Source organism: Nansenia antarctica, assembly GCF_963989245.1.
Source record: "Nansenia antarctica genome assembly, chromosome: 6".
NCBI lineage: Eukaryota > Metazoa > Chordata > Actinopteri > Argentiniformes > Microstomatidae > Nansenia > Nansenia antarctica.
In genome coordinates, this window is record NC_137676.1 from 57,884,883 (window position 1) to 57,896,481 (window position 11,599).

The 11,599-nt window shown below is 40.9% G+C and overlaps 1 long non-coding RNA gene across 2 annotated transcripts; it reads right to left on the minus strand.

The window, feature by feature from the left end:
• Positions 1 to 1,631: 1,631 nt before the first annotated feature.
• On the minus strand, positions 1,632 to 9,387 carry LOC308160018. 2 transcript variants are annotated; one of them, XR_013937497.1, is made up of 9 exons: positions 9,143 to 9,387; positions 8,510 to 8,617; positions 7,813 to 8,144; positions 7,598 to 7,701; positions 6,725 to 7,495; positions 6,139 to 6,246; positions 2,142 to 2,249; positions 1,811 to 1,899; positions 1,632 to 1,690 (listed from the first exon to the last, which is right to left on the minus strand). It is a non-coding gene; the product is annotated as an uncharacterized lncRNA (long non-coding RNA). The 2 variants fall into 2 exon arrangements; XR_013937498.1 differs by lacking the exons at positions 1,632 to 1,690; positions 1,811 to 1,899; positions 2,142 to 2,249 and adding an exon at positions 4,448 to 4,462 and having other exon boundaries at positions 9,143 to 9,386.
• Between the last annotated feature and the right edge of the window lie 2,212 nt (positions 9,388 to 11,599).

Sequence of the window (11,599 nt, forward strand, 5' to 3'; positions counted from 1 at the left end):
AAACTAAAGGCAGAAAGACCCACGAACAAACAACAACTGAAGACTGCTGCAGTAAAGGCCTGACAAATCATCACAAAGGAGGAAACCCAGCATTTGGTGATGTCCATGTGTTCCAGACTTCAGGCAGTCATTGCCTGCAAAGGATTCTCGACTACGGTAAGTATTAAAAATGAATATTTTACTTACAGTACAGGCCAAAAGTTTGGACACACCTTCTCATTCAATGTGTTTCCTTTATTTTAATGACTATTTACATTGTAGATTCTCACTGAAGGCATCAAAACTATGAATGAACACATGTGGAATGATGTACTTAACAAAAAAGTGTGAAATAACTCTAAATATGTCTTATATTTTAGATTCCTCAAAGTAGCCACCCTTTGCTTTTTTATTGTTAATAAAATATATTTTTGTTGTTGTTAATAAAATATATAATAATAATATTAAATATATATATATAATAACATATTATTATGAACACATATTATATTAAATATTATTATTATATATTTTATTAACAACAAAAAAGCAAAGGGTGGCTACTTTGAGGAATCTAAAATATAAGACATATTTTTCAGAGTTATTTCACACTTTATTGTTAAATACATAATTCCTATGTGTTCATTCATAGTTTTGATGCCTTCAGTGAGAATCTACAATGTACCAAATAGTCATGAAAATAAAGGAAACGCATTGAATGAGAAGGTGTGTCCAAACTTTTGGCCTGTACTGTATGATTGTTAATTTGTCCAATTACTTTTGAGCTCCTGAAAATAGGAGACTGTGTATTAAAATGGTTGCAATTCCTAAATGTTTCATACAATATTTTTGTTCAACCCCTTGAATTAAAGCTGAAAGTATGCACTTCAATTACATCTTGATTGTTTCATTTCAAATCCTTTGTGGTGGCATACAGAGCCCAAATTATGGAAATTGTGTCACTGTCCAAATACTTCCAGACCTAACTGGATATAAATAAAAGAATGTCAATGACCCCAGGTGTGGGACTTTATTAGGTCAAACAGGTTTGAGGGGTCAGGCAAAGGACTTGGTGGAGTCAGGCAAGGGTCAGGCGATCATCGTTGTAATCCATGGAGCAGGGCAGGAACCGTGGTGCAAGGTGCTGGGCTGGAGGTGTCCATGGTGCTGAGTGCCCACTGATGAGCTAAATAAAACATTCTATTTCTGATGAGTCAACAGCACTAGGGCTCCTTCACAAAACCCTTACTGGAATCTTCATACACTCTGTGAATTAGTCTTTACTTTCTGATGAGTCAACAGCAATAACCCCATCCAGTGCGACATGTAGATAGCATATATTTAGAATATGTAAAATGCAAACACCAGAAATGCAAGAAAGTTTATCAGGTATACCAAATGGAATTAATAACAAGTGTTACAACCCTTCTGTCTAGAGTAAAACAAGGGCCTAACAGGATAGAGTGCAGAATGTACAGGTGTGTTGCAACACAAATGCCAAAAAAAAGTGTACAAGGGATCAAATCAATTCAAGTTTTATTTGTATAGCGCATCTCACAAGATGCGACTCAATGCGCTTCAATCAAGACATCATTGCTGTTTGCACTTTATCGCAAGTGCTCTTTCAACATTGTCTCTATGGTCTTTCAGCTTCCTTTTCTGTTCTTTGCTCACATTTTCGACCATATAATGGTGAGACAGCTGCTTCTCACTGTTGAGACAAAATGTTATAAAGAAGTGATTAATAATTAATTTAAGAAACTCACATTCATCAGTGGTTGCAAACTGTCATGGAAATTGTATTAGCACTCTCCTCATGTTTCCAGCTTACCTCAAGTCATACTGTGGTCCACATGTATACATTTCCATGGCTTTCTCATTGGAAACACAGTTTACAGCTGCAATGGCGTGGACTGTTGCCTGTGTCATGAAGTGATTAAAGCCACACGTTTACCAGTTATAGTAAAATGTAGACATCTAAGAAGGTTGTGCCATGTTGCAGGTGACAACTAAGCAAGACCTGATATGAGCAAATGGCATTATAAGATCCTACTGGATATTGACCATGAGTTAAAGTGTGACATATGTTATAATATGAAATATGTAGTCTATAAATAAATAAAAAGTGTCAGTGAATTGTCACCTCTGGCAGAAGCACAAACCTAGGGGTTGTAGACTTTCTAGAGTGTGGATCCAAAAAAGCTCTCTGGCATAACCTCCTGTCAACATCACCCCCTCTCTGAAGGGTGATCTGCTCTATGCCCTGGAACCTAAGGGAGGAAATGGGGTGGGAGTGGTTATTAAAATGACAGGCTACGGGGTCATTCACATCTTTTCGTCTTATGGAACTTTTGTGTTCACTGATTCTTTGTTTGAGGGGACGGGTGGTTTTACCAATATAGATTTGATCACATGGGCATTTTAACAAATACACTACATTTTTTGTGTTACATGTGATTACTCCCCTTACTGGATTTTGTTGTTGTCAAGGTTGAAGACAAAGCTGTGCTAAAAAAAGAAAACATATAGAGATTGGTGTAATCTGGAGAAAAAGTAGGACCCATAGATGTGCCCTTTAATTGTAAATAGAAATCCCCTAGAAAAGTTTGTAAAAAAAAGTAATTGAGCTTAAGTACAGTATCTAATGTGCAGAAGTATAAGAGAAGCTATATCAGGAGACATGTGCAATGTGCAATATACAGTATGTGCGTAAGTTAGTAATTTAAACATCAGTAGTGCAAAGGTTATAAAGTGATCACATTAACCAGGGATGTGCAGCCATCAAGTATCAGCCCAGCTCCTGAACCCAGCCTAGCTCCTGAACCCAGCCTAGCTCCTGAACCCAGCCTACCTCCTGAACCCAGCCTACCTCCTGAACCCAGCCTACCTCCTGAACCCAGCCTAGCTCCTGAACCCAGCCTAGCTCCTGAACCCAGCCTAGCTCCTGAACCCAGCCTAGCTCCTGAACCCAGCCCAGGTCCTGAACCCAGCCTACCTCCTGAACCCAGCCTACCTCCTGAACCCAGCCTACCTCCTGAACCCAGCCTAGCTCCTGAACCCAGCCTAGCTCCTGAACCCAGCCTACCTCCTGAACCCAGCCTACCTCCTGAACCCAGCCTACCTCCTGAACCCAGCCTAGCTCCTGAACCCAGCCTACCTCCTGAACCCAGCCTACCTCCTGAACCCAGCCTACCTCCTGAACCCAGCCCAGGTCCTGAACCCAGCCCAGGTCCTGAACCCAGCCTAGCTCCTGAACCCAGCCCAGTCCAATGTGTACCTATTTGAGGTACCCAGGGTCTTGGTTGAATTGCTATGTGCTGCTTTTGTATTTTATATCCAATAAGTTAACACCGAACTGCAGTTAAAAATCTAGGGGGTGGGTGGCCCGTATGACATTATGACTTATGACTCCATTTTAGGGGGGGACTTGCTATGGGTTGGCAAGGGATCGGCACATAGGCCCTCTCTCAACTAGAAAACCTCTCTATCCCCTAACACACTACATTACCATTATAAAATAAATACAATTTCTTCCTTTCTCTAGCACTGTGACTGCTGATGGCACTTGTTCTTATCGAAGGTTTTACTTGAGATGACTGTATAGTGGATTCACTTACTTAGACAAATGTACTTATTCCAAACAGAGAAGACCCATATGTTAAGTTTGCACAGAAGTTTTAGTTTGGCCAGCTGTTTAGCCATTTGGCTGTTTTTACTGTTCTTTCATGTTGTATTAGGAATACATCAGATAACTTCAACTGCAATAAAAGTCTTTGAATCAAGTCTATTTTTTTTTTATTTGTGAGAAATGTATCCAAAAGGCCTCATCAGCAGCAGCATATCATGACCTCCAACCTGCCACCTAGGTATACTGATACTGTAGCTACAAGAATGAAATCAGCCCTCCCAAACAATCTGGATAGAATGGCATCAACTTTGTTCCATGAACATAGGCAAGGCAAGGAAAGTTTATTTGTATAGCACATTTCATACAACAGGGGCAATTCTAGACCTTCACCCTGTTAATATAGCATAATAACCATCATTTCAGAACAGGAAGAATGGTTACATTTCATAAATATTATTAATTCAGGATTAGTCTAAATCGTTGGAGAATGACAAACTGACATTACATCAGTTTCATTCATAACCAACCACAAACAGGAGGACCTGTCCTGGAGGACCAACACAGCAGCCATCATCAAGAAGGCACAACAGCGGCTCTACTTCCTGAGAGTCCTCAGGAAATACCACCTCAGACAGGAGCTGCTTGTGACCTTCTACCGCTGCACAGTGGAGAGCATCCTCACCTACTGCATTTGCGTGTGGTTCTCCAGCTGCACAGCCGCAGAGAGGAAAGCGCTACAGAGAGTCGTGAGATCGGCCCAGAAGATCATCGGCGCCCCCCTCCCCTCTCTGGAAGAGCTGTACAACACATGCTGCCTCAGGAAGGCCACCAAGATCTCCAGGGACCCATCCCACTCTGGGAACGAACACTTTGTTAGGCTGCCCTCAGGCAGGCGGTTCAGGACCATGTCCGCACGGACAAATAGACTGAAGCTCAGCTTCTACCCTAGGGCCATTCAGGCCCTGAACACAGCAAAGACCTAGGTTCTAGGCCCTGGACAATCTAGACAACTTGATGGCAGCTACTAGATTGTAAACATAAGTGCAATATTGAAATACAACTGTGAACATTTCAAACCTGCTAACTGCAACACTTTAAATGAATGTGCAACAATACTATGTGCAATATGACAACCCTTGTGTACATAAGGTTCAGATATAGGAAAAGTTAGGATATTTATAGCATAGCATAGAGTACAGCACAGTGTTTTATTGTATAGTATAGTAGTATAGTATAGTAGATAGTGTACATAGCCTTTATTTATGTAAACCAGCTCTTTCCCCTTTTTTATTTTACCCTTGGCCCTCTTGTTTTTAGTCTTTTTCCAAGCACCAGGGGAGCCCCCCCTACTAAATTTCGTTGTATGGTACCTGTACTGTAATAATGACAATAAAGACCATTCATTCATTCATCATTCATCTGGCTTTAATTTCCTTAATTGGGGAATGGCATAGTGGAAAGTCAGACGTCTTCCTGTTTAAGGCCTATCCAATTTAATGCAACAATCACTAGGACAAAAGAAAAAGGTGTGAAGGAATTGTAGCTCAATGGGCCCTTCACCCCATCATCATGGACTTGTAGGATCAAATCCTGGTGATGGCTCTAATTCTACGTTTTGACTATGTACTCAAACCTTGCACTAGCAAAGTACTCCTCCCCTATGTATTTTCACAGTGAATTTTACACGCACACAGATAAAATGTTTATTGTATTGGAGGATTTTTAATGAATGCTGATAGGCGCCGACAGAATATCAGCCACATTTTATGAATAAACAATGTTTATTTAAAAAAATATTTCACAAGTAGCAACTAGGAAGTGGGGCTGCGTTGGAAGGTGGGGGCGGCGCCCTAGCGCCCTCTATTGGCCAGCCGCCACTGATACACACTGAGCACAGCAGAAATGCAGACTTCAGGAAAAAGGGGACATATTTTACCTGGCTTTAGGCTAATGTTGAACAATTTGTTAGCAGCCTACAGTGAGTTTATGCAGCATTTCTGTTTGCAGTTGGATGCCATTATATGTGAGTTACTTTGCAGCTAGCTTTGGAAAACTGTCAGCAACTATTCAGATAAATTAACAATTTACAATTAATTAATTAATTATTAACACACAGTACACTACACACACACACACACACACACACAGTACACTACACACACACACACACACACACACACACACAGTACACTACACACACACACACACACACACACACACACACACACACACCCACACACAGTACACTACACACACACACACACACACACACACACACCCACACACAGTACACTACACACACACACACACACACAGTACACTACACACACACACACACACACACACACAGTACACTACACACAGACACGCACACACACACACACACACACACAGTACACTACACACACACACACACACACACACACACACACACACAGTACACTACACACACACACACACACACACACACACACACACACACACACACACACACACACACACACTGCCTCATGTGAGAGAGGAATACTCACAGCGTACAGAGAGGCTTATGACTGCGGTCAGTAGGAGAACACACAGCAGTCCCAGAGACACTGAGACCAGCTTGCAGAGTGAAGTGATCTGATTCACACGCCAGGGTCCTGCAGGTGCAGAGATACGAATGGTCCTCAACCATGTTCATGTCTGTCTTCACCTCTCCAGGTGTCTAATTCCTCCCTCTGAGACCAATGGTACTCTGACACCAAGAGGAACTGACCTCAACCACACAAAGACAGATACTAACTAACAACAATATTGTCTTATCTAGTCTAGTCATACTTCCATAAATAAATCAATCAATCTCTGACAACTTTGATCATGGCAATATTCAAACATGTTTTCCCCCCCCTAGATTCAATGTGGTCATAAACATTACTCATAAATATATCAACCTTTTCACTTTCAGCCCCTTAAGAGGTTGATCTTTAACATTTCTTATTATTGATGGTGAACCACTTTACTGTACAGAGCAGCCAGCTTAAATGAACACAATTCCCTGTGTGTGTGTGTGTGTGTGTGTGTGCGTGTGTGTGTGTTTTAGTGTTATATACCTCTGTAAGAATCTGAGTACACACTTACTTGTCAGCATCTCTGGATTCTCTGTACAACGTCTCTGTTGTAAACTCTCATATCGTACAGTCAGGTCACTGCTCTTCACATCGACCTCCTCAACATTTTCATAGATGTCGTCCTCTGGCTCCATAACTCAATAGTAACAGCTTCAGTCTAATCTGTCTGTCAGTCGGTTTGTCCTTCTGTGTCTGTCTGCTGTCTGTCTGACTGGCGCTCTGAGTGGCTCTTGGATTAAAGGAGTATGTATATGAGTGACAGAGAGGGAATGAGAGGTTTCTGTTCCTATATTCTTAAAATGAAACTCACCAATACAATTATTAACACTCAACAATTAATACATTTTATTACATACTCTTTTTAGTAGAAATAAACACAGACATAGAGTGTGAGTGAAAGTTCATTAAAAAGTCTGATAATAAAAAGAAAATCATTCAAGAATCAGGTCATTATTTTGTACTAACCATTAAAAATGATAGATGGGAGTTACAACAGCAAAACACATTTGATAATATTTCTATGTTGGATTCTGTGTTAATACTTTTGCTAATTCAAAAGAGAATTCAGATTTTCAGGAACTCAGTGTTTCTCCTATCCTCGTGGAGAGATCCCGGTGGTGTCGATTATGGCACCTTATAGGCGCCTTCGCAAACGCAATGGTTATGGTTGCGGCAAGGCAGGTCATTCCATGACTCCCTATACCTCCCTCTGTAGAAGTTGAAAGCCGCACAATCCTCTCCCCAATCGTCGGCATTATTGGGCTCGTCTTCTCTCCAGAACCTAAGAACCAACCAGTTTATGAACAGTGACATGAAGGTTGTAGCATTTATTTACTACATGCAGCTACAAAGATATGAAATAGCTTCTCTGTTTTAAACTCACGTTACTGTTGGTCTCGATCCATCCACCCATCTCCAGGACCCCTCAGATTCTGAGTCAGTCAGGCCGATCCAGAATGACGGCAAGCCCAATGTGTTTAGAAAGTCCTGCATAAAACAGAATTTGTCTAAAAAAATCTCTCACACACACTCTCACACTTATGTGCACGCGCACACTCACAATCACACACACATGCACACGCACACATACACACACACCTGTTCCTCGATGCTGTTTATGATGACCAGGTCTAGTCCATTCTTCATGCAGTACTTTTGGCACTCATTCCAAGTGGGATTCTCCTCATTAAAGGTGTCATAACAACTGTCCTCAAATCTGGTCCATTCATGAGGACATCCTCCAGAGGCAGAACTTAGCTGCTGCTCTGAAACGAGTTGAGCATAACTGGTTTGTAACTGGTCATGACTGGTTTGTAGCTGGTCCTGACTGGTTTGTAACCGGTCATGACTGGTTTGTAACTGGTGATAACTGGTTCGTAAGTGGTCTCTTTCGTTGGTCAGGTTTTCGTAACTAGTACGATGTTCCACATCTGCAATGGAACAGAGAACAGGACACACCTGAATCCTCTTGTTTTCTCTGTCTATGCACACACACACTCATTCACTCACACACACACACACACACACACACACACACACACACACACACATGCATACACATGCACTAATTTTAATTTTGCCATTTAGCAGACGCTTTTAATCCAAAGCGACTTACAATTACGACACACACACTCACGCACGCATACACACACTCACACACACTCACGCACACACACAACCTCAAGTCAAAGGGGAATACTCAACATGTCTTTTGACGCATACACACACACACACACACACACACACACACACACACACACACACACACTGCCTCATGTGAGAGAGGAATACTCACAGCGTACAGAGAGGCTTATGACTGCGGTCAGTAGGAGAACACACAGCAGTCCCAGAGACACTGAGACCAGCTTGCAGAGTGAAGTGATCTGATTCACACGCCAGGGTCCTGCAGGTGCAGAGATACGAATGGTCCTTAACCATGTTCATGTCTGTCTTCACCTCTCCAGCTGTTAAGTGTCTAGTTTGTGTCTAGAGTGTCTAGTTTCCCCATTATAAAAAAGACGCTGATTTGACCCCAAGAGCAGCTGATGCTATAGCCTTCTACCACAACGATAACAATTTGTAGTGCATATTTACAATATGCGTTAGAGATATCTGCTTTCCTGATATAGTGAAAAATGCGTTAACTTGTTTTAAGAGCAATGGCTTCTTGCTAAAATCACTGCATGTAGCCCCAGTGTGGCTGGTTTCAGACAATGACATTCCTCATAGTCCATATGTGAGGACATTTAAATTATTGTTATGTTGTGTTAATGTCATTTTTACCTGTATACTTAAAGTGCTGATCTGTTCTTGCCCTATTGCTCTCAGTATTGAATTTACTCTTGACCAAGTGTGTGTGAGAGAGTGTGTGTGTGTGTGTGTGTATGTGTGTGTGTGTGCTCCTGTAAGAATCGAAGTACACACTTACTGGTCAACGACTCTGAATTCCATTTTAATTTCTCATAACGTGCAGGCGGGTGACGGCTGTTCACAGCCTCCTCTGCTTCCTCAGTATCTATGGCGTCCTCTGGCTCCATATCTCCATATCATATAACAGCTTCAGCCTAATCTGTCCGTCGGTCGGTTTGTCCTTCTGTGTCCCTCTGCTGTCTCTTTCACTGGTGCTCTGAGTGGCTCTTGGGTTCAAACTGCAATGAGGTTTGCCCCCCCCCCCCCATCCCGTTTCACATTTGAAACGTTCACGTTTGAAAGGGAAAATGTGTTAATGGTCTGCTAATGAGGCAATTGCATTCCACAATCTACACTACAGAGTATGTCAAAGCTTAATGTGAGGGGTCAAAGCGACGTGGCGGATGTCTCCGTATCAGTACAAATGGATGGCAGGGAAGGAGAGGAAGCCACTTTAACCTATTGGGACGCACCTACTGTTTGGACTTGAGTGCACTGACCCCTAAACCCAACGACCACACATGCTCGACATAACACTCACTCCCTACCTGAGTTACCAAAAGTGTTTTAGGAAAATGAATATCAGTACCATTACCATGGTAAAGCGCACACCTATTCTTAGATTCATTAAAGTGACTCCTATAATCAATTATCATTTCCTTCAGGGTGTATGTGTTGGGAATTTGTATTAAAATAACTAGAAGTGATAAATCATGTACTATGTGCTCATTTAAATAATATGTGAATGCGGTCAGTTGAGAACAATAGGAAGGTCACGCAAAGCCAAAAGAGAGGTTCTGTTTTTGAGCGACAAGAAGAAATACAAGCTTCTGACTAAAAGAACGTTTTATGATTCAAATTGCCTGTAAATTACTTATTTTTACCTATGTGCTAACAACCATTTTACACCTGCTGTTATAATATTCTATTTTTCTGTACTTTCATAACTAATGATTAATGATAAGTCTATTCTTCTAACTTGTAAATCAAATCCTAATATTACTGTGTAACTTCAATAGTTGTGTTTTCACAAGACATTCTGATAACAAGACATTCTGATAAGGACACTGACACAATGCTCTGCTCATACAAAGTACGATATCACCATGGGAACGAGACGCTAGCAGGACACTCAAGCTGATAACATACATACACTCTCGCACCCACACAGGAGAAGAATTGAAGGCCAATGCTAACGAGAAGACTTTCTGCAGCTGCAACGGATTTGTGCTGACACTTGGAAAACTACCAGATAGAGGGGGGGGGGGGGGGGGGCATCACCCAGCCCAAAATGTTTAATGAATTGGATAAAAGACTATGTACGGAGGTGAGAGGGACTCTTGTTTTAGTGGAGCCACTGCAGTTAACTTGTTGACGGCTAGCTGAGATAGGCCTGCAGAGGTGAAACTAGAAAAGACTATTTTCCATGGAAATGAACTATTATTGCTTGCTGATGTGCTTGAATAAATATTATCTTAATGAACAGTTCAGTAGTGGTGCCTAATATTTGATTGGATCATATCATCTTAAGAAGTGATATCAAGAACGTCTCGTTGAGATTAAACGAACTCGCTTGTAAGTGACGACTCAATTAAATCGATACTGGAGAAGTTGATCGCCTTACATATGTAGGCATGAGTAAGACAATCACTTTCTGTTCCCTATATTCTTGTAATGAAACTTAACAATAGAAAGATAATACGGATAAAATACAGACTGTACATCTGTTCTTCTTTTTGTTTTATTAGAAGTAGTCACAGAAATGCAAGTAGCTAAAGTGTCTGTGAAAATGTATGAAATAATCAGATATACAGTACATTACATTACCACCAATACATTTGTATGGAAGTTGAAGAAGCACATATATGACTCCTCTCTACCACAGACAAAACAATAACATTGATAATGAGGAACATGCTGTAGATTTTGAAAGCTAACATTTCACTTGATCAATAATTGATGCTAATACTACCGTTACATAAACAAAAGACGTTCTAATGTCCCTGTTGTGTAAGTAAGCCTATCATAATGGTTTCTCTTAATAAGTATTCATGCATAAGTAGATCTGAGATGAACACATAACAACCTGAGCATCTGATAAACACTTATGGTTAAATGGCATATATGATTATGATTATGATTATGATTGTTGTTATTATTATTATTATTATTATTATTATTATTATTATTATTATATATAACCACTTGTTTCTGGTGGCGGGTGTTGATCAGATCACATGTGAACGCTCACATAGCCATTGATGATAGGACCCATTGCAGGATTGGCTTTGCCAAGACTCAGTACTCCCGAACATTTGAATGTAGAAGCTGGTAAATATGGCACAGTCCTCAGCTCCCATGACATTTCTTGGCTGTCTGTAACTCCAGAACCTATAGAAACAAGCACCAACATGTTTAGAAGAAAATTATATCAAGTCTTTGGCATATCATAAATGGATCCAATGAAAGTATCAAG